At 41.0% G+C, this 20,184-nt stretch overlaps 1 long non-coding RNA gene across 1 annotated transcript; it reads right to left on the bottom strand.

Annotated features, from left to right (window-relative positions):
• Positions 1 to 18,824: 18,824 nt before the first annotated feature.
• On the bottom strand, positions 18,825 to 19,968 carry LOC127293007 (uncharacterized). The gene is made up of 2 exons (XR_007845531.1): positions 19,343 to 19,968; positions 18,825 to 19,206 (listed from the first exon to the last, which is right to left on the bottom strand). It is a non-coding gene; the product is annotated as an uncharacterized lncRNA (long non-coding RNA).
• Positions 19,969 to 20,184: the final 216 nt, after the last annotated feature.

Below are 20,184 nucleotides of genomic sequence, written 5' to 3'. Positions count from 1 at the left end.
TTGATAAGTATCATGAACCGTATAAAGATAAAATTGATTCATCTATTAATAAATGCGTTGTAGTTGAAACTGTTGATCATGTTATTCCTCAAGCTTATATTGAAAAAACTCCTTTCCCTGCTAAAATGAAGGAGTACTCTGTTATAAATAGTGCGGTTCATAAAAGTGAAAAGAAACCTATAGAACCTGAAGAACAAATAAAAGTTGAACTCTTTGTTGCAATTGTTAAAGATCTTGTGACTGAAAATGTGGAGGATGGTCATATTATTTTCTGTGAAGATGCTTCCAATATTGTTTCACATCCTAATAAACCCAAACAAGCTAGTGTTCCTATGCTATCTGTTAGAATTGGTGATCATTGCTATTATGGTTTATGTGATATTGGTGCAAGTATTAGTGCTATTCCTTATGAGCTTTACACGGAGATTATGCACGAAATTGGTTCTTGCGAACTTGAAGATATTGATGTGGTTATTCAGCTGGCTAATAGAGAAACTATTTCTCCAATTGGTATTGTTCAAGATGTGGAAGTTCTATGTGGTAAGATTAAATATCCTGCTGACTTTTTGGTACTTGGTTCTGCTGCTAGTGAATATTGTCCTATCATTTTTGGTAGACCTTTTCTAAATACTTGTGGAGCTATTATAGATTGCAAGAAAGAGAAAATTTTGACTGAATTTGCTGGTGAATCTTATGAGTTTAACTTCTCTAAATTTACCAAAACTCCTTATAAAATTGATCCGCCTAATGATGATTTTAAAATGGAACAGTGTGCATCTATTGTTCTTGTTCCTAATAATCCTTTGCAGCAACATTTGGAGAATAGCGAGAGTGAAGTTTTTAGGAAAGAAAGAGATGAGCTTGATGAAATTTTTCTTCGCCAACCTATTCTTAAGCATGATTTACCGGTGGAAGATCTGGGTACAACACCGCCACCAAAGGAAGATCCTGTCTTTGATTTAAAACCTTTGCCTGATAATCTTAAATATGCTCATATTGATGATAAGAAAATATATCCTGTTATTATTAGTTCTAAACTTTCAGAGTTTGAAGAAGAAAGGTTATTGGAAATATTGAAGAAACACCGAGGTGCTATTGGCTACACTCTTGATGACTTGAAGGGGATTTCTCCCTCTATTTGCCAACACGCCATTAATATGGAAGATGATGCAAAGCCTGTTGTTGAACCTCAGCGTCGTCTAATTCCCAAGATGAAGGATGTGGTAAGAAATGAGGTATTAAGACTTCTTGAAGCTGGTATTATATATCCTATTGCTGATAGTAGATGGGTTAGTCATGTGCATTGTGTTCCTAAGAAAGGAGGAATGACTGTTGTGCCTAATGATAATGATGATCTCATACCTCAAAGAGTAGTTGTAAGGTATAGAATGTGCATTGATTATCGAAAAGTTAATAAGGTTACTAAAAAAGATCATTACCCTTTACCTTTTATTGATCAAATGTTAGAAAGGTTATCTAAAAATACTCACTTTTGTTTTCTTGATGGTTATTCTGGGTTTTCACGAATTGCTGTTAAAACTAAGGATCAAGAGAAAACCACTTTCACTTGTCCCTATGGAACTTATGCTTATAGACGTATGCCTTTTGGTTTATGTAATGCTCCTGCTACTTTTCAAAGATGCATGTCTGCTATTTTTCATGGCTTTTGCGAGAGTATTGTAGAGGTATTCATGGATGATTTTTTTTATTTGTCTATGGGAATTCTTTTGATAATTGCTTGCGGAACCTTGATAAAGTTTTGCAGAGATGTGAAGAAACTAACCTTGTTCTTAATTGGGAGAAATGCCACTTTATGGTTAATGAAGGAATTGTATTGGGACATAAAATTTCCGAGAGGGGTATTGAAGTTGATAGAGCTAAAGTTGAAGCAATTGAGAAGATGCCCTATCCTAGGGATGTTAAAGGTATTCGTAGTGTTCTTGGTCATGCTGGGTTTTATAGGAGGTTTATTAAAGACTTCTCCAAGATTTCAAAACCTCTTACTAATCTTCTTCAAAAAGATGTACCTTTTGTTTTTGATGATGATTGTAAGGAAGCTTTTGAAACTCTAAAGAAAGCCTTAACAACTGCTCCTATAGTTGAACCTCCTGATTGGAACTTACCATTTGAAATTATGTGTGATGCTAGTGATTTTGCTGTAGGCGCTGTTCTTGGACAGCGAGTAGATAAAAAATTGAATGTTATTCATTATGCTAGTAAAACTCTTGATGCTGCTCAAAGAAATTATGCTACTACTGAAAAAGAATTGTTAGCTGTAGTCTTTGCTTGTGATAAGTTTAGGTCTTATATTGTTGATTCAAAAGTTACTATACATACTGATCATGCTGCAATCAGATACCTTATGCAAAAGAAAGATGCTAAGCCAAGGCTTATTAGATGGATACTTCTGTTGCAAGAATTTGATTTACATATTGTAGATAGGAAAGGTGCTGATAATCCTGTTGCTGATAATTTGTCTAGATTGGAAAATATTGCTTATGATCTTGTTCCTGTTAATGATAGTTTTCCAAATGAGCAATTGGCTGTAGTAAAGGTGAGCTCGCGAGACAGTCCTTGGTATGCTGATTATGCTAACTTTATTGTTTCCAAGTACTTGCCTCCAACCTTTTCAGCTCAGCAAAGGAGGAAATTCTTTTATGACTTGAGGCATTATTTCTGGGATGACCCACACTTATATAAAGAAGGAGTGGATGGTATTCTGCGAAGATGTGTTCCCGAATATGAACAACAAGAGATACTGAGTAAATGTCATGGTAGTGTCTATGGAGGACATCACGCCGGAGATAGAACCGCGCAAAAGGTTCTACAATCAGGTTTTTATTGACCAACTCTCTTCAAAGATGCAAGAAAGTTTATTTTATCTTGTGATGAATGCCAAAGGGTTGGTAATATCTCCAGACGTAATGAAATGCCTATGAATTATACTCTTGTTATTGAACCGTTCGATTGTTGGGGATTTGACTTCATGGGGCCTTTTCCCTCTTCAGAAGGTAACACTCATATACTTGTTGTTGTTGATTATGTTACTAAATGGGTGGAAGCCATACCTACAAAAAGTGTTGATGGTGAGACCTCTTTAAGAATGCTTTTAGATATTATTTTTCCTAGATTTGGAGTTCCTAGATATATTATGACTGATGGAGGTTCTCATTTTATTCATGGTGGTTTTAGAAAAACTCTTGCTAAATATGGTATTAATCATAGAATTGCTTCCGCTTATCATCCTCAAACTAGTGGGCAAGTAGAATTATCAAATAGAGAGATTAAATCTATCTTGCAAAAGACTGTTAATAAAACTAGAAAGAATTGGGCTAGTAAATTGAAGGATGCACTATGGGCTTATAGAACTGCTTATAAAAATCCCATGGGAATGTCACCTTATAAAATGGTTTATGGGAAAGCTTGTCATTTACCTTTAGAACTAGAGCACAAAGCTTATTGGGCAGTTAGAGAATTAAATAAAGATCCTAAACTTGCCGGTAATAAGAGGTTGTTGCAATTGAGTTCTCTAGATGAATGGAGAAGCGAAGCTTATGAAAATGCTAAACTCTTTAAAGAGAAAGTTAAGAAATGGCATGATAGAAGGATTATCAAAAGAGAATTTAATATTGGGGATAAAGTCCTATTGTATCGGTCTCGTCTCAGATTCTTTGCAGGGAAATTACTCTCAAAATGGGAAGGACCATATGTTGTTGAGGAGGTGTATCGTTCAGGAGCAATTAAAATTAGCTCTCTCCAAGGCAATGCCACGCAAGTGGTGAATGGACAAAGACTCAAGCATTATATCTCAGGTGATTCTTATAATATAGATGTTGATATTATTCGAGTGGAAACACCGGAGGCCTTCATCAAAGGACAAATTGACAGTTCGCCAGAACTCAACTTTGAATAGGTAACAGTACTGGTAATGAAAAGTTCGCAATTTACTTTCCGAACAATATTTTTGCTGTTTTTGGAAAATATGAAAAATTACGAGATCGAAACGGAGTGGAGGAGACGCACGAGGGCGTGCCCCCATAGGCCGGCGCAGGCCCCAGCCAGGCCGCGCCGCCCTATGAGCTGGCCGCCTCGTCGCCCCTTTCCGACTCTGGTTCGACCCTGTACTTTCCTTTTGTCGTGAAATTTTTTGCTATATAATCCCCCGGACCCCTGGAGGTCCGTATATCGTTTTCTCGACGTGTTTTGTTTCGAGCTGTTTCTGCCAGGATCTGTTTTCAGTCTAGAATAACCATGGCCTCCAACAACAAGGGCAAGGGGCTTTCGGAGGAAGAAGTGAAAAGGGTGTCATCAAGACAAGAGCAACAAACCGTTGGGAGTAAGCAAATCTTGGTGGGATCTGTTGATGCTCGACGTTCCTTTTCTCATAACTTGCAGGGACCCTTACCACCTGCTCTTAGCCTCGATTCTTTCCCCGCGTTGGAAGAAGCTCTACGGACTACCGATGAGTTTTGTGATCAATATCGGGCTCTAAGAAGAGAAGTGGAGATACTCCAGGAGGAGAATTACCGTCTCCGTAGAATGCTGGAATACTACTCGATTCCCATCACAAGGTCATCATCGCCAACTTCAGATAACAATGAATCTCTTCGAGTCTTAGTGCAGAATTGCCAAGCTGAGAAATTGAAGCTGAAGGAGATCTGTAAGAAGCGCGGGAGGAGTTCATCACCACCATCGCCGAAGGAGTAATTCATCATCGGTATTGGCATCCCCTTGGTTTGTTCCAAGCTTGGGGGAGTGCCGCGGTATCACATCATCACTACCTTTTACTTTTTACTGTCAAGTAGTGTCATATCATGAGTAGGGAAGTTATCATATAAGATGGGTTGCAGTTTGGAAGTATCTCTCCTTTAGTTAGTTGTCTATGTATCCCTTGGTGTGAGTTTTCGTTATGGAATATTAATGAGAAGTCTTATCATTTACATAGTGCACATCTTATTTTAGTTTGCAATCTCTACTATATGATTGATCTTGTTATTAGTATCGGTATCACTTTGGGAGCATTAAATAAATCTATTTGGTTTTGGCAAACTTAGCATTGGTCAATAGCAACAACACTTTGAGGTTTAAGTAGAAAAGAGAAATACATGTAGTTGTTTCATTGTCTTTCTTTCTTGTTAGCTCATAGCTTATTATTCTGAAGTTAAAATTGTTTGTGCTTACGAGGAAGATGCATGATTGTTTCTATCACATGTATATTTGTTTGTTTCCTTCAACTCTTATGCTTGCTAATTAACCTTGCTAGCCAAAGACCTGTACTGAGAAGGAATACTTCTTGTGCATCCAAAACTTAACCCAAACCTATGTCATTTGTGTCCACCATAACTACCTACTACATGGTATTTCCTGCCTTTCTAAGTAAATACTTCGTGTGCTACCTTTAAACAATTCAAAATTTACTATCTCTTATTTGTGTCAATGTTTTATAGCTCATGAGGAAGTATGTGGTGTTTTATCTTTCAATCTTGTTGGGCAACTTTCACCAATGGACTAGTGGCTTCATCCGCTTATCCAATAATTTTGCAAAAAGAGCTGGCAATGGGATTCCCAGTCCCAAATTAACTAAACTAAATAGACACTCCTCCATGGTATGTGATTGATGGACGACACCCGAAGGATTCGGTTAGCCATGGCTTGTGTAAGCAAAGGTTGGGGGGAGTGTCATCATAATAAAACTAAAATAAAAAGGCACTCCTTCATGGTATGAGATTGTTGGTAGGCACCCGAGGATTCGGTTAGCCATGGTTTGTGAAAGAAAGGTTGGAAGGAGTGCCATACAAAATAAAAATAAAATGGGAGCCGCTCTTTGAAGGTTGTCTGGCAAGGGGGTTAGAGTACCCGCTACCAGTCGTTGACAACAACAAACACCTCCCAAAATGTTACTTTTATTCTCTTTATATGATTTCAAAACTGAAAAAGCTCTAGCACATGATTTAATCCCTGCTTCCCTCTGCGAAGGGCCTGTCTTTTACTTTATGTTGAGTCAGTAAACCTATTTCCCTCCATCTCAAGCAAGCATTTGAGTAGTTGTGATCAAACCATTATATTGTGATTTGCTTCATCGTGTCTTTTACTTTTCCTTGTTTAGTACAAGTTTTATCTGAATGAATATAGCTTTGCAAGTTATCAATGATCATGAGGAGACTATTATGATTGAGTATGCAAGTTGTGCCATATAAACTTTAACATGAGAGCGCTGCTCAATGAGATAAGTATAATTGTTAATTGTTCTCTGACCAAGAACGAAGTTTGCCATCACCAACTATGATTTCTTATGCACCTTTTATTTGTGATTACCTTATACTTGTTTCAAGTTGAATTATATGAAGGAGTTGTTTACTAGAATGTCTTGTGTGAATGAATATGATGCTTCTTGTCCGTATTTTATTTATCGACTCTTCACTCCATAAACATGTGGTCCTGTTTACGGAGTTCATTTTCGCTTGGGGACAAGCGAAGTCTAAGCTTGGGGGGAGTTGATACGTCCAATTTGCATCACTATTTTATATCATAATTTGCTGTTATTCATTGATATATTTCGTATTTGGACATAATACTTATGTTATTTCATCTATTTTGCATGTTTCATGATTATTGGAGGATTGAGCACCGGAGCCAGGATTCTGCTGGAAAAAGCACCGTCAGAATGCAATATTTCGGAAGATCAACAGCTGACGGAAATTATACCAAAAATCCTATTTTTCCAGATGAGGAAGTGAGCCAGAAGGGGGAGTTGAGGGGACCCGAGGTGGGCCCACCCCATAGGCCGGCGCGGCCCAAGGCCTGGCCGCGCCGCCCTATGAGGAGGGGGGCCCACAGCCCCTCTCGCCTCCTTTTCTTCGCGAAATCCTTCGTCCCGAAGACCTAAGCTCCAGAGGGTACCTCGCGAAGAGTTACAGCCTCCTCTGCGGGGCGGAGAAGACCAGAGAGAAAAGAGCTCTCCGGCGGGCTGAGATCCGCCGGGGAAATTCCCTCCGGGAGGGGTAAATCGACGCCATCGTCACCGCCATCAAGTTGGACATCATCTCCATCACCATCATCATCATCTTCATCATCATCACCGCCGTCTCCACCGCTGGACATCGTCACCGCCGTAGCAATTTGGGTTTGATCTTGATTGTTTGATAGGGGAAACTCTCCCGGTATTGATTTCTACTTGTTATTGATGCTATTGAGTGAAACCGTTGGACCAAGGTTTATGTTCAGATTGTTATCCATCATCATATCACCTCTGATCATGTTCCATATGATGTCTCGTGAGTAGTTCGTTTAGTTCTTGAGGACATGGGTGAAATCTAAATGTTAGTAGTGAAGTATGGTTGAGTAATATTCAATGTTATGATATTTAAGTTGTGGTGTTATTCTTCTAGTGGTGTCGTGTGAACGTCGACTACACGACACTTCACCTTTATGGGCCTAGGGGAATGCATCTTGTACTCGTTTGCCAATTGCGGGGTTGCCGGAGTGACAGAAACCTAAGCCCCCGTTGGTATATCGATGCAGGAGGGATAGCAGGATCTCAGAGTTTAAGGCTGTGGTTAGATTTATCTTAATTACTTTCTTGTAGTTGCGGATGCTTGCAAGGGGTATAATCACAAGTATGTATTAGTCCTAGGAAGGGCGGTACATTAGCACAGGTTCACCCACACAACACTTATCAAAACAATGAAGATTAATTAGCCGTATGTAGCGAAAGCACTAGACTAAAATCCCGTGTGTCCTCGAGAACGTTTGGTCATTATAAGTAAACAAACCGGCTTGTCCTTTGTGCTAAAAAGGATTGGGCCACTCGCTGCAATTGTTACTCTCGCACTTTGCTTACTCGTACTTTGTTCATCTGTTACATCAAAACCCCCTGAATACTTGTCTGTGAGCATTTACAGTGAATCCTTCATCGAAACTGCTTGTCAACACCTTCTGCTCCTCGTTGGGTTCAACACTCTTACTTATCGAAGATACTGCGATACACCCCCTATACTTGTGGGTCATCAATTTACCTGCAGTTCACTTTGTGTAAAATGGCAAGTTTACTTTTTATTTTGGGGAGTTCGTTTTATGCGTTCTGTTGTTATTGATGTGTGGCTGATAGAAAGGGAATATAAATTCACTTTTTTCTATTGACAAGTTCACTTTTATATTTCTAGGAATTTGGGAAGCACCAAACAATTCTCTATTTGTTGAGTCCATTAGAAGTTCAGATGGGGGGTCCCAGCATCAAAAGGTAATTGAGACCCATGTTGTCCTGCTGTTCACAATAATAGCGGAGCTATTATCTTCTCACATTCAAAACTGCTCTAGGAAGCTCCCTGCATTTCGTTCTTGATGCGCATATACAAAATAGAGAGTATGATGTGAATATGTAACTTCCCTTAAGCTAAATCTTTATTTATCTTATTGCATCCAAGTCTATCATTGCTTGTGTTTATGATTTATCTTTATTTATTTCAATAATTAATCTTTTAGTGAAATATTATTTTCTGGTACATCAGGTTTTAGAGATACACTATATTTGTGGCTTGTAAGTGTTTGTGTTTATGCTTGATAGAAGAAATTTTTTTTCTTCTTTGAAATTTAGATGCAACTAATAGACTTGATCCCTGTGATCTGTTTGTGTAGAATGAATCATGCATGTTAATCTAGAAAATGCATTGTAGCTTGTGGATGATCTATTTTTTGTGATTTTAATGCCGATAAGATTGTATGGAATTTCTTTTTTGAAGTTCACATTACTTGATGGCGTAGTACACCTTATATCATATGTGAAGTTTGCTTTTTTATATGACTTAACTATCATCACAGTACCCACAAGCAGCATTGCAACGAGCTGGGAGTTCTTTGCGGCTGGCTCCCACGGTTGTCACTGCAAGTCATGCTCTTCATTGCGTTTGGATGAAGCAGCCAAGCACAAGTGCACAACATGAATAAAGATGTGGAGATGAAGAGCTCACTTTTCATAATCCGTGGAGTTCATTTCTCCTAATTCGTGAAGTTCACATCTCCTGCTACTTTAGTTCAGATATTCTTCCTAGATGAACTATTATTTCATTTCTTTTTGATAGTTTAAAGCTCCATGTACATAAATGCAGCTACACTGGGGTTTCACTCGCGTATCCTCGACAGTCAAGAGGGCTTCTCGATGGAGTCCAGCACATGACCGCCTTTCGGCAGTCTAGGGTGTGTCGCTGGGAGGTCCAAATGTGGCTCCTCTGGCAGTCAAGTGCGCTCCAACAGGAAGTACATCTTTCGTGGCGGAAGTACACCCCAAAACATGGCACTATTACGGTATAAGTAATTGAATTGAGCTCCTAGTTATATGTTGTTATTTTCTTCTACCTCTGCTTCAGTAGCCCTTAAGCATCATCCCCGCCGGAAACTGATTTGAGGGAAGTTTGTCTCTTTTCTACCAGGAGTTTGCTTCATCGACTATTTTGTCGGTCAAAAGCACAGTGGAAGTTCACTTTTTCTCGGTGTGAAAGTTCAGCTTTATATAGTTAGGGAATGTAGTCCATCCGCGTTTACGTTCAAGGTTTGTTTTGATCTTTCTGTCACCTCCTCTGAACTAATACAAGTGCACACTCAATGGTCTGAACTTTAAATATCTTGACTCATATGTACGCTATATTTCCTATTTGAATCTAACATGGTATGCTCCGAGTCTTAAGTTCCAAATTGAGCTATTAAAATATAAACTCGAATAATTTATGTTTGCAAACAAAATAGTTATTAGTATAGAGTTCTCTGATAGTGACTGACATCTTGTTTCGTCAGATAAAAATAGTTAATAGCAAATGTCTAGATACAATGACATCTCTAGATTCTCTTGTTTCATTTTTATGCGAAACAAATGGATAAGAAATTCACTTTAATTCTCTTACAAATTTACCTTTTCCTCTTTGGGAGTTCACCCATTTTATCTAGTCAAGTCCATTCTAAAAAAAACATCATGAAAAATTGTTCGATTTGTCTTGCAAGAATAGTTTCCTCTTGCAGTAGTTCATTTCTTATTGCTGGAGAGTTCATATAATTGTGAAGTTCATTTAATTTGACAAAATGTATGATCAAAATGAATTAAGCATTACTTAGTTGTCCAACAAAATGTCTAGGGTAACTATTTGTGTTCGAGAAGTTCACTTTTCCTTCTCAGGAAGTTTACTGGAGAGTTCATATATCTGTGGAGTTCATTTCTAATAATGTGGAGTTCACATCTTCTGATCCATTGTGCGACAGAAATTCAGCACATCTTTTGCTGCACGGTGTGCATTTGTCTTGTGGGGGGAGTTAGCCTTTATTTTGCATGGGAGTTTGCCTTTGTGCACTACTGTTTTTGTTCTTTATCATTTGGCAAAACGAGTTTCTGCTGGTTGATTTTAGAATTGTTGTCAGTGGTGTAGTCCTTCTGAACTAATGTTGGTGTAGTCTCCTCTTCCTTTTTTGCATCCTTGCTGGTACCCTATATGTGTGTATGCTTTCGGTTTATTCCTTGCATCTACTACTACTGAATTCTCTAGCCTGGTTTTCTTGGCACGTGAGAAACAAGAATATATTGATTCATGGAGCCAAATTAAGGGCGGAATAATCACATGCTTATTGTTGCATTGGCTTGATTTCCTTTTTCATATATGAAGTGACAGTTCATTCTTGTGAAATATTCAGATCCTTTTAGTTAAGATTCTGCAGATGCCCAGTATTCGAAATTTAGAACCAACTAATAGGCTTGATCCTTGTGATCTGTTTGTGTAGTAATGAGTCATACATGGTCATCTGGAAACACTTCATACTTGTAGATGGATCACCGGTTCTCAAGGAAAAGGGATATTCGACCGAATCCAAAACATGACATTATTACAGTATAAGTAATTGAACTGAGCACATAGTGATATGTTTTTATTTTCTTCTAGCTCTGCTTTTAGCAGGCCCCTACCCTAATTAACCGGGTAAAGTTCACTTTTCTATGTGTGGAAGTTCTCTTGTTTTCTATGATGTGCTGAAACTCAAAATATATGATGTGAATCAACTAGCCAAATGGCATGATTTGTTTTTGGCTGTGTTATCCTTGTAGGTGTTTGATCTATAATGCCTAATTGAGATCTGATACAAGCCTGATATTATCCAGTTTGGAATAGATGAAATGACATCTCCAAACTATTTTATAATAGGAAATATTTGGTTTACCAGCATAGATATTTGTATGGTGCAAATCAACCTGATGTTGTTCTTTTCCTATTGCAGTTTCGTGTGCGATGTTCATAGTTTGGGATAAGAAATGTGTCCATTGTCATGGGAGCTCGCTACTGCTGCATCGATCGGGCGTTGCTGCAAGCTTGACCAACTGCAATCCGCCCCTTCCTTTTACAGTACAGATGTGCCTTGTGGGAGCACGTGTTGCCCAGGGAAGATTTGTGAAGTCCGGGGAGCAAGAGCTATGTAGTTTAGAGAGGTCAATTTTTGTTTTGGTTTAGAAATTAAATTAGTGGTGTGAGCTGGATTTGTTTCCTATTATTTTGTTTCCCTTGGGCTGATGGTGGTTTGCCAACATCGCGAGCGAATGTAAGTGGATCATTGTATAAAATGGAGGCAGTTCATTTTATGAAATCTGTGAGTTCACTTCTTCAGTCCGAAAACTCGGTCTTTGTCAGTAAGTTTGTTTGGTATGAATGGGAAATTATGGGAAGTTTATTTCCACCCCACTTATTTTAGTATCCAACTGGAACACGAGAGGTTTTTTTTGTCTACAAAATTCTTGAGCCAACAGTCTAGGTTGTCCTGTAGGGGGAGTCTGTAGTAAACAATTTAAATATTAAAAGAAATAAAAGACGTTAATTAAACAAGCATGTGTATATCAGAAGTTCACTCTCCAAACTGTAAAAACTCAACCTGCTGAATTTTGGCAGATTGATGTTTAAAAAACGAAGAAAGGAGGACTATTAATCATTACTGGTACAGTTAATAGGTTCACAATAACAAGATGATAGAAACCTTTAGAGCTCAGTAGTCCGCTGCATTACACAACCAAAATTTCATCTTTTTTACTACAAAAACAGTTAACTTTATATAAAAAAATAGCAAATTCGAAGTCCACACTTAGAGCTTAAGAAGTTGACTATGTAATTTACATGCTAATATCTTTTTCACACAAAAAATAAGAAAGAGGCAGTGGCTAAAGCAGAGCGGACTGGAATGAGCTGCAAGCCTGCGACGACCTATCACCATAGAAAATGAACTCATCCAAATATAGTAAACCACAGTTGACAACAGTCCAGAACGAAGACAGGAAACAGTTCATCGCTGAAACTTGCAGCCGTTCAGTATTAGCATCCGCGTGACCTTCTACTCAAGCGCTGTCTGAACCTGGTGCGCATGGGAGTCTAGAGCGGCGCTTGCCCGAGTCCACGCTGGTACTCACGGGAGTTCACGCCAGGCGCTCACTGAACTTTACGCCAGTGCTGGTCGCCCGCGGGTGAAGCCCTCGAGGGAGGTTCAGAATAACGCCGCATGGGATCACGATGAGAATGGCCACACCCACTCGCAGAGGGAGTGCAGACGTCCAATCCATCGTCGTTCTGCTCGTAGTAGCCAAGTCAAGTGAACTCCAGGAAGACGCAGTTGGACTCTCGCGGGCGGCGGTGCTCACTGTATCGTTTTCCCGTGGAATTCATGCACTGGACTGCCGAGAAATATGGGGAGGCGGGGTTGCTCTTTGTGTCTCTGTCCTGAAGTTCAGATGACGCGTCGTGGTAGTCCGTTGCTGGCGGCCGACAGATTCCAGTAGCAGCAACGCCAGCGCGGTTTCACACCAGAGTGTGCTGGAGACAGGATCGGCACACGCGGTTGTTCACGGGAGGATCAGCTCTCCTCCACCTGCCCCCCGACGGGCGCGGCGCCGGAGATCCAGAAAAGGGACGAGACGGTGCGGATGGTTCTTGCAGAGCAGCCGGTGGCGCGCGATGTAGAGGCAGGCCGGCGGCGCGCGATGTGCAGGCAGGCCGGCGGCGCGCGATGTATATGCAGACCGAGCCTCATATCATAGCTGCGGTCGCCTTATGCAGGAAGTAGGCCGTCCGCGCCGTCCGCCGTTGGTAGGTAGGGGTGGCCTTGGGCGGCACTGTGGTGGTAGGTTGGGGGCAGCACGCTGAGAGAGAGGCCAGTGGACCATTGGTGGGCAAGGCCGCGGAGGCGCTCGGGGCCATCGAGCAATGGTGTGTGCCGGGCTGCCGGCCCGATGCTTGGTAGAGGTGGGTCCGAAGTTCGCTAAACATTACGTGAGAAGTTCGAGAATAGCTATTCTCGAACCAGACCTATATATATATATATATATATATAGTATATATGATTTAAGGTGATGTCCAGAAATTATTACAAAATACATATGAATGATGAATTAGTCGATACATTTTTTATCCAATATTTCAGTGATTGTGAATTTAACGACAGATTATTCAGTCCAATAGTAACCCATGACTAGTCCTAGAATTATCTGTTAACATGCATTCCAAGAAGTACAGTGCAGGGATATCCAGTGCATACTTCAGCCGTGGACTCGAATAGCGTGGATGTCAAAATCAACATTAGACAATCAGAATACATAATCTGTGCATCGACCTTCAGCATTGGATGAAAAGCAAGGTAAGCAGGAACCAGAAAATTCAGAGAGAGGGGAAGGATGGAAGGGCACGGAAGACATTGGGGACGACGGAGACTTGGTGCTCTGGCTAGCGTTGGGCCGCCGGTGGTGGGAGGTCACGGGAGGCGATCGTGCGGGTAAGGGCTGGGCCTGGAAGGGGGGGGGGCCCGGAAGGGAATAGGGGAAGACCAGAACGTGGGCGGAGTGGAGGCTGGCCATGCGCACCGCCGGCGAAGCGGCAGGACCCGTAGGGGCACCGTCTGGACTCTGGAACCCTAGCGGGGTTTGTTGCTTTCTCTCAATGACGGGGTTTCCAATTCCATCAAATTTCAAAGAAGATTCTAAATTTTTGGTAATTTAGGTGGGTGTTATAAACGCGACAAGCAAATAACAAAGAACGATAAAGGAAAACGTCTTCCAACATAGAAGGGGGGAAATCACGGGCACCAGCCAACAAATACTCCACTATATTGTGGAGTGTTTACAAACGCCGTTGGTTATCTTATAATCTGATAAACCCTATCCGGCTTACAAGATGTATATATAGGCGGTGTCAATGATCCGTACCGGCGACGGGCCTCGCTCCGCTTGTCAGAAGTTAGCCTCCTTATAGAATGAATTTGGATCACAATACAATACAATGGGTAGATTCAAATTAGATATATCGTGGAAGCCTTCTATTAGATTACGTGGAAATTCAAATGAGTTTCATATTTGTTTAAATTTGATGATATTTTTAGATGAAATAATTCTGATTTTTCCTGAAATTCCCAAGATTTTTGCAGGTCTCAAAGCTTGTTCCAAATCAAATCCAAATTCAAATCCCTGGTTTAGCAATTCAGTCTAATTTTAAAACCTGGTTACTATTTATATGGTTTAAATATTTGTGTTGATTTTTTGAAAAAAATATATGTCAAAAAAGTGTTATAATGGTACAAAAAAAATCGGTCAACATACAATATAAACGAACTTCCTTTCCAGCTACCACCAATGGCCCATAAGGTTTTGCACATCTTTTCCTTCTTTCTTTCTCTTACCGTAGCAACAAAGTAATACAACCACATTTTTGCTTATACCGGCTACATATATAGGTGAAGGGATTATCAAGACCATTTTATTTTTGACCCTCCGTACGCCTCTTCTAACCGCACAAAGCTTGGAGGCTACGGATGGGTTCATGGATACCAAGTGCCTAGAGGATGGCTATGATTAGCGTGCCGGTTAGGAGCCAACTTTGCTCCGTACAACCGGTTTGGATCTCAAGCCGGCTAAGGCCAAAGGAATAGGTTATATGCATGTCCCAAAGTTACACTTGGGGCATGGGCGAAGATGAGTGTATTGGTTAACATGACCGCTCGGTCTGTTGCTCATCGGTCGTACCGAGACAAGACAAAAGGAGGTCCGCTCCCCACATCACGTACCATCTCGAGCAATCAGTAGGGGAGTGACCATTTTAAATAACCTCGAGGTTACCGTATGACTTCATAAATAGTGCTCCATGAACCTACCATCTTATGGCCACGCAACCGAGCGTAGCCACACTGTCATGCCCTGCTAAAGTCCCATCGGAGAGGACGAAGACTCCATAGCCATATTGCTATAGCAGTTACTATAAAAGACAACCCGCTCTCTAGGAGGAGGCATCCTCACAATAATCCAAGTTTCCATACACTCGCACAGCGAGAGCCCGGGAGATCTAGTATCTCGTTCATCCACAAGCTCTTAGAGTCCATTCCTTCACCATATCCACATACAGTTTCTCCCTTAGAAAAGGACAGGCTTATCAGACCGACTTCATAGGCTAGCTGACGTGGGCATTACCCTTCGGGTACCCGACATTAGTCTACCTCCTCCGGCCCAACTAGGGGCCCATGAAGATTTCCCAACAGCCATGGTGGGCCTATACGTCGGTTCCAGCAAAGGGGACCTATCAGAAGATGGATTCTTGATGAACAAGGCAAGAAGACACCGTACAAGGAAAGATTAGAATAGATCTCATTGTAACCTAGTCGAGTTCGAACAAAACTCTCGGGACCTGGCCTGCTATATAAAGGCAAGGAGAGGGCTTGTCGAGATACAACTTCAATACGTAGAACCACCGCAAGTTAGAGCTAGGAACCTAGAATCCTTGCCTTTTGGCGAGTCAACCAGAACAACCTATCGGCTACCCCATTGTAACCCGATATATTCGATAATCAAGATCAGCTGGAATTAAGAGTTTTACCTCACCGAGGGCCCTGAACCTGGGTAAATATTTCTCCCCATTTGTTTGGTATTCGATGTATCGTGCTAGCCTGCAGGATTCCGTCAACCCTAAGCCCCTCATGGTGGGAATTGCCGAGGATCACCCTCGTCACTAGCCGATCACCCCACCATTGTAACATGCATTATGAGCACTTTCCACGCTCGACTATACATCCACACCAGGACATGGGGCATTTACCAAGGATAATCCGGGGCCTAAACTTGTATATATCGTATGTGTACAAGGTTGTTAGCCCATCGGATCGTGATCACACGCCGAACCTAAATAAAAATATACAACCAGTAACCGAAACTTCAAATATTCCTACCCCGGTATCGGAAGGAGTAAATATGAACTTATATCATAGCCCTTCCTCGAAGTAGAGAAAGAAATCACTTCCAAAAATACAAGAAAAATGGACAAATGCATGTTCTTGTTTTTTTATGAAGGGCGCATTTTTTAGACCCAAATGATTACATCAAGAAGATACAATCTAAGATCCCCCACCCAGTCTATGCATAGTAGTAGCTCGCACAACAGCAAAGAAGGAGAAGTAGAATGAACATGGAAGAAAGAGAACTCATTAGAAAAAAATGAATGGCAAAAAAGGACAATGGATAAATCTCGATGAAGGTGAACAAATCTGTAGACTATATCTTCACCCACACGGAATGCCACCTGCTCCAACGAGAGCACACCTGCATAAACATGGCACGGTGTTCCAATTTCTAAAGGGTAGACCACGACCAAAGATAGTCAGCACCTGAAAAATAACCTATAAATGAGAAGAATTTTTAGAATTAATACTTTGTCATTTCTACAAAGCCACATAGACTATAATAAAGCAACCACTCCCATCCATATGAGGATCCTACAATTGTGATATATATTATTGTGCAACCAGTTACCAAAAATATGAGCAACAATGCATGGTGGAAACATTCTCGAGACCGCTTGAATGACTAACCATATAGAGCAGGCAAACTTGCATTGGATGAATGAGTGTTTTATATTCTCATCATGATGACAAAAGCAACACTTTGTGCTTCATTACCAGTTGTGTTTTACAAGGTTGTATTTGGTTAGGATAACAGCTCGACAAAGATACAAGATAAAGATTTTAATTTTAAGAGGTATTTTATTTTCCAAATTGGTTTATTATGAGAATGGGCCAATGCTTTGTACATGAAGTCCACTAAAAAATACCATTATCATGTAGATTACATCTGAATTCAGCGTATCCTTGCGATAATTGGAGCAAAGCTAGCCGCTCTTGTAGACTGTGCCATGCTGCAAGTCTCGCACCGATAAGAACCAGCCTAAATGACATGTTTGGTGGAGAAGTTCTGAGCACCTTAGTGATTGTATATGAGGGGTGATTCCAAACCTTGAATTCTGTCATAAACGAACCGTCCTTAATGCGGAAAGATCCATAGCGAAAGAAGAGTGGCCTTGCTTCCAGCCGAGTGCTCCGGTGCCTTCTGACTCCTTTTTGCATGCTTTCCAAAGCAGGCTAATGGTTGTGATTAAGGAAGCTAATACACCTGAGTTTTAATAATTACTACCTTCGTTTCAAAGAATAAGACGCACGCGTATTTCAAGACAAAATTTGACCATAAAATTAAGCAACAAAATCTTGATTATATTATATGTAATTAGCATCGTTGGATTCATTTTGAAAAAACTTTTTAATGATACTAATTTCATACGAAAAAACTTTATCTATTTGAAGTAATTTTTAGTCAAACAAAAAACACGTAAAACGCGGATCTCTTATTCCTTGAAACGGATGTATTACTATTAGTAATTAAAATATCCACACCATATCACATCCGAAACTGCTGCGTGCAACTACCCACGTCCCACGACCTAGCAGCACTTCTCATCTAGTACTCATCCGGTCGTCCCCATGGCTGCCAAATCAAGTCAAAGCCGATCCGCTGCCGGTGGGCGGACCTATAGGAGATAAACTCGGTTGGCTGATTAGAATTCATTCGTTGGTCTTCATGCAAACGGATAATGAGACGGTGGCCGCGCTTTCTCATCTGGACTTCACGGCCAGCGAGGGGTGGAACTGGTCTAGACTCTAGTCATCTCCAGTCACCAGAGCATCCGGACACCGACAACGGCCGGACAACTTTGTTTGGCAGTGCGTCGATCGTGGGTACTGGGTAGTTGCACAGATTGTCCATTTGTTAATGAAAGCATGTGGATTAGTTCCTCTAATCACAGCCTTTGCTCTTTGCTTTAAAAGTCGTGTAAAAAAAACTTTTAGAAAGCACCGGAGCACTTGTTGCCATTAGACCTACCGAAAAGTGTGAATTCTCCGGTTTCCAATAAAGTTAGGAGACATCTCTTGAGCCCACATATTTTCTTCTGAGGACATTTTGCCATACCATTTCCCCAGCAAATACCTTATATAGTCATTAACTAAGGAGTGTGGTATTCTTGGCCTCTAGATCTTGGATTCCATGAGCTCCCCGGTCATTAGGATGGCACACAACATTCCATTTAGCCAGTCTATATATTTTTTCACTATCTCTCTGCTAGAAGAACCTAGATCCGAAATAATACAGATGATGGAGTAATCCGTTCGAAACTTGAAAGATAGATAGCATATATAATAACATGATGTTGAGGACAGAGTTTATGAAAACTAATCGTCCTTCAACAGACAAGAGTTTTCCTTAATTTCCAGCTGCTCATACATTTTTCTAACATTTCCTCAACAATTTTTCGTGAGAATTCCCAAATATCTCGTGGGGATTTTTCTTTGCTCGCGAGCAAGCTATTTAAAATGGAGTTCATAGATTGCGTATGCATCTTATATAGAGTAGTCTATAGCCATAAGATATTTCAGTTCAGCTAACAAAGTTACGGTTTAGGGGAAGGCAACATATTCATACCAGATTATAAAGATTATAACATGCGCAAACAAGATTACGAAAATAATAACCTCATGCATTGCCATAGATTATATTGGGAAGCAGCACAATCTATTAGAATTAACATTGGGAGATGCGGGAAAGAGGTGCCCCACGAGTTCTAAAAACATATATGAAATGAACTGTGGAATGGAGGGTAGCCCACACCAAGGATCCTAGGTATGCCTCTTTGATACACAAGATGTCAAAGATGCATATAAATAGATAAAACCAGGTAGTGTCATGATCACTGGATTTTTTTTTTTACCGAAGATTGTTTGATGGAACAACATGAAAAAGAAAGGATTATTTGTAAGAAATCTGAATGGGTGGAGAATTTCCTTCGAAATGCCGTGCTAGGAAATACTACTGTAAGAAAAATCATGTAGCATTCAAACCTACAAATCAAATGATTGAAATTAGTCCTGCAAAACTTCTATGAAAATCCTTTGAATAAGAAAATCCCAAGTGAGTAGTTTGGGCCTAAAAGTCGTGTAAATCGAGTAATCCACACAAACATTCAGAAGTCCATACCTTTATTAAGAAGCAAGTATTTCCTCACAGCATAGGCCGCGCGCTAGGCAGGAAGCTTGCGATATTGGCACGGCTCAATCAGATGAAGCAAAGCAGCATGCCACCACGCTAGCAAGGAAGCTATGCAGAGACCACTCGATTGTTGATTGAACCATGCCAACATCGCACTCTACAAGCCAGTAATCCTCCTCGGAGAGGCAAGCAAGCAAGCATAGCTAGCTCTCCGGGATGCGAATTAAACACACCATCGTATATATAGCAGCCTGCCTCCTTCCATGGACCCAATATCCCAAATGTAAACCCAGGAGATCGAAAACCTTGACTTGACTGGTTGCCATCGGAATGGAAGATGGAGCTGAATTAATAGGCGGCAACCATGGAGAAGAAAAACGGAGAGATGGTTGAGACGTCGATATCTCTCCCGCGAAGGAAGCAAGCATGCACCACGCAGCCGGAATTACAAATGCAAATTGCGAGGCAGAGAGACGCAAGTACGTCAGCCCGCGCCGAGGCCGGCCAATGACTCGCCGGTGCGTACGTACGTCTCTCTTTCCTCCGGTCTGGTGGTAGTGGTTGTGGCTGACGACTGGCGGCAGCTAGCTAGCTCGGCCAGCCGCCTACCAATACGTGCCGCCCTGCCCTGCCGGCCTGAACTGGACAGCTCGTTTATACGCGTCTATGTCGTCATTGCCATGCGTCTAACCAAACGTCCAGGTTTCGCCTGTAAATATTCAGTCTGAAACGAGTGTGTGTGCTCGGTCGAACAGGTTGCGGGCGCGGCTGAGTTGACCGCTTCTTTGCAGCCAGGCGTACGTTGCTTGTGAGTCGTGATCTGTTAGGTT

This window comes from Lolium perenne, chromosome 4 (assembly GCF_019359855.2).
Source record: "Lolium perenne isolate Kyuss_39 chromosome 4, Kyuss_2.0, whole genome shotgun sequence".
NCBI classification, from domain to species: domain Eukaryota; kingdom Viridiplantae; phylum Streptophyta; class Magnoliopsida; order Poales; family Poaceae; genus Lolium; species Lolium perenne.
The sequence above is the reverse complement of the archived record's forward strand: the minus strand, read 5'-3'. Positions and strand labels throughout refer to the sequence as shown.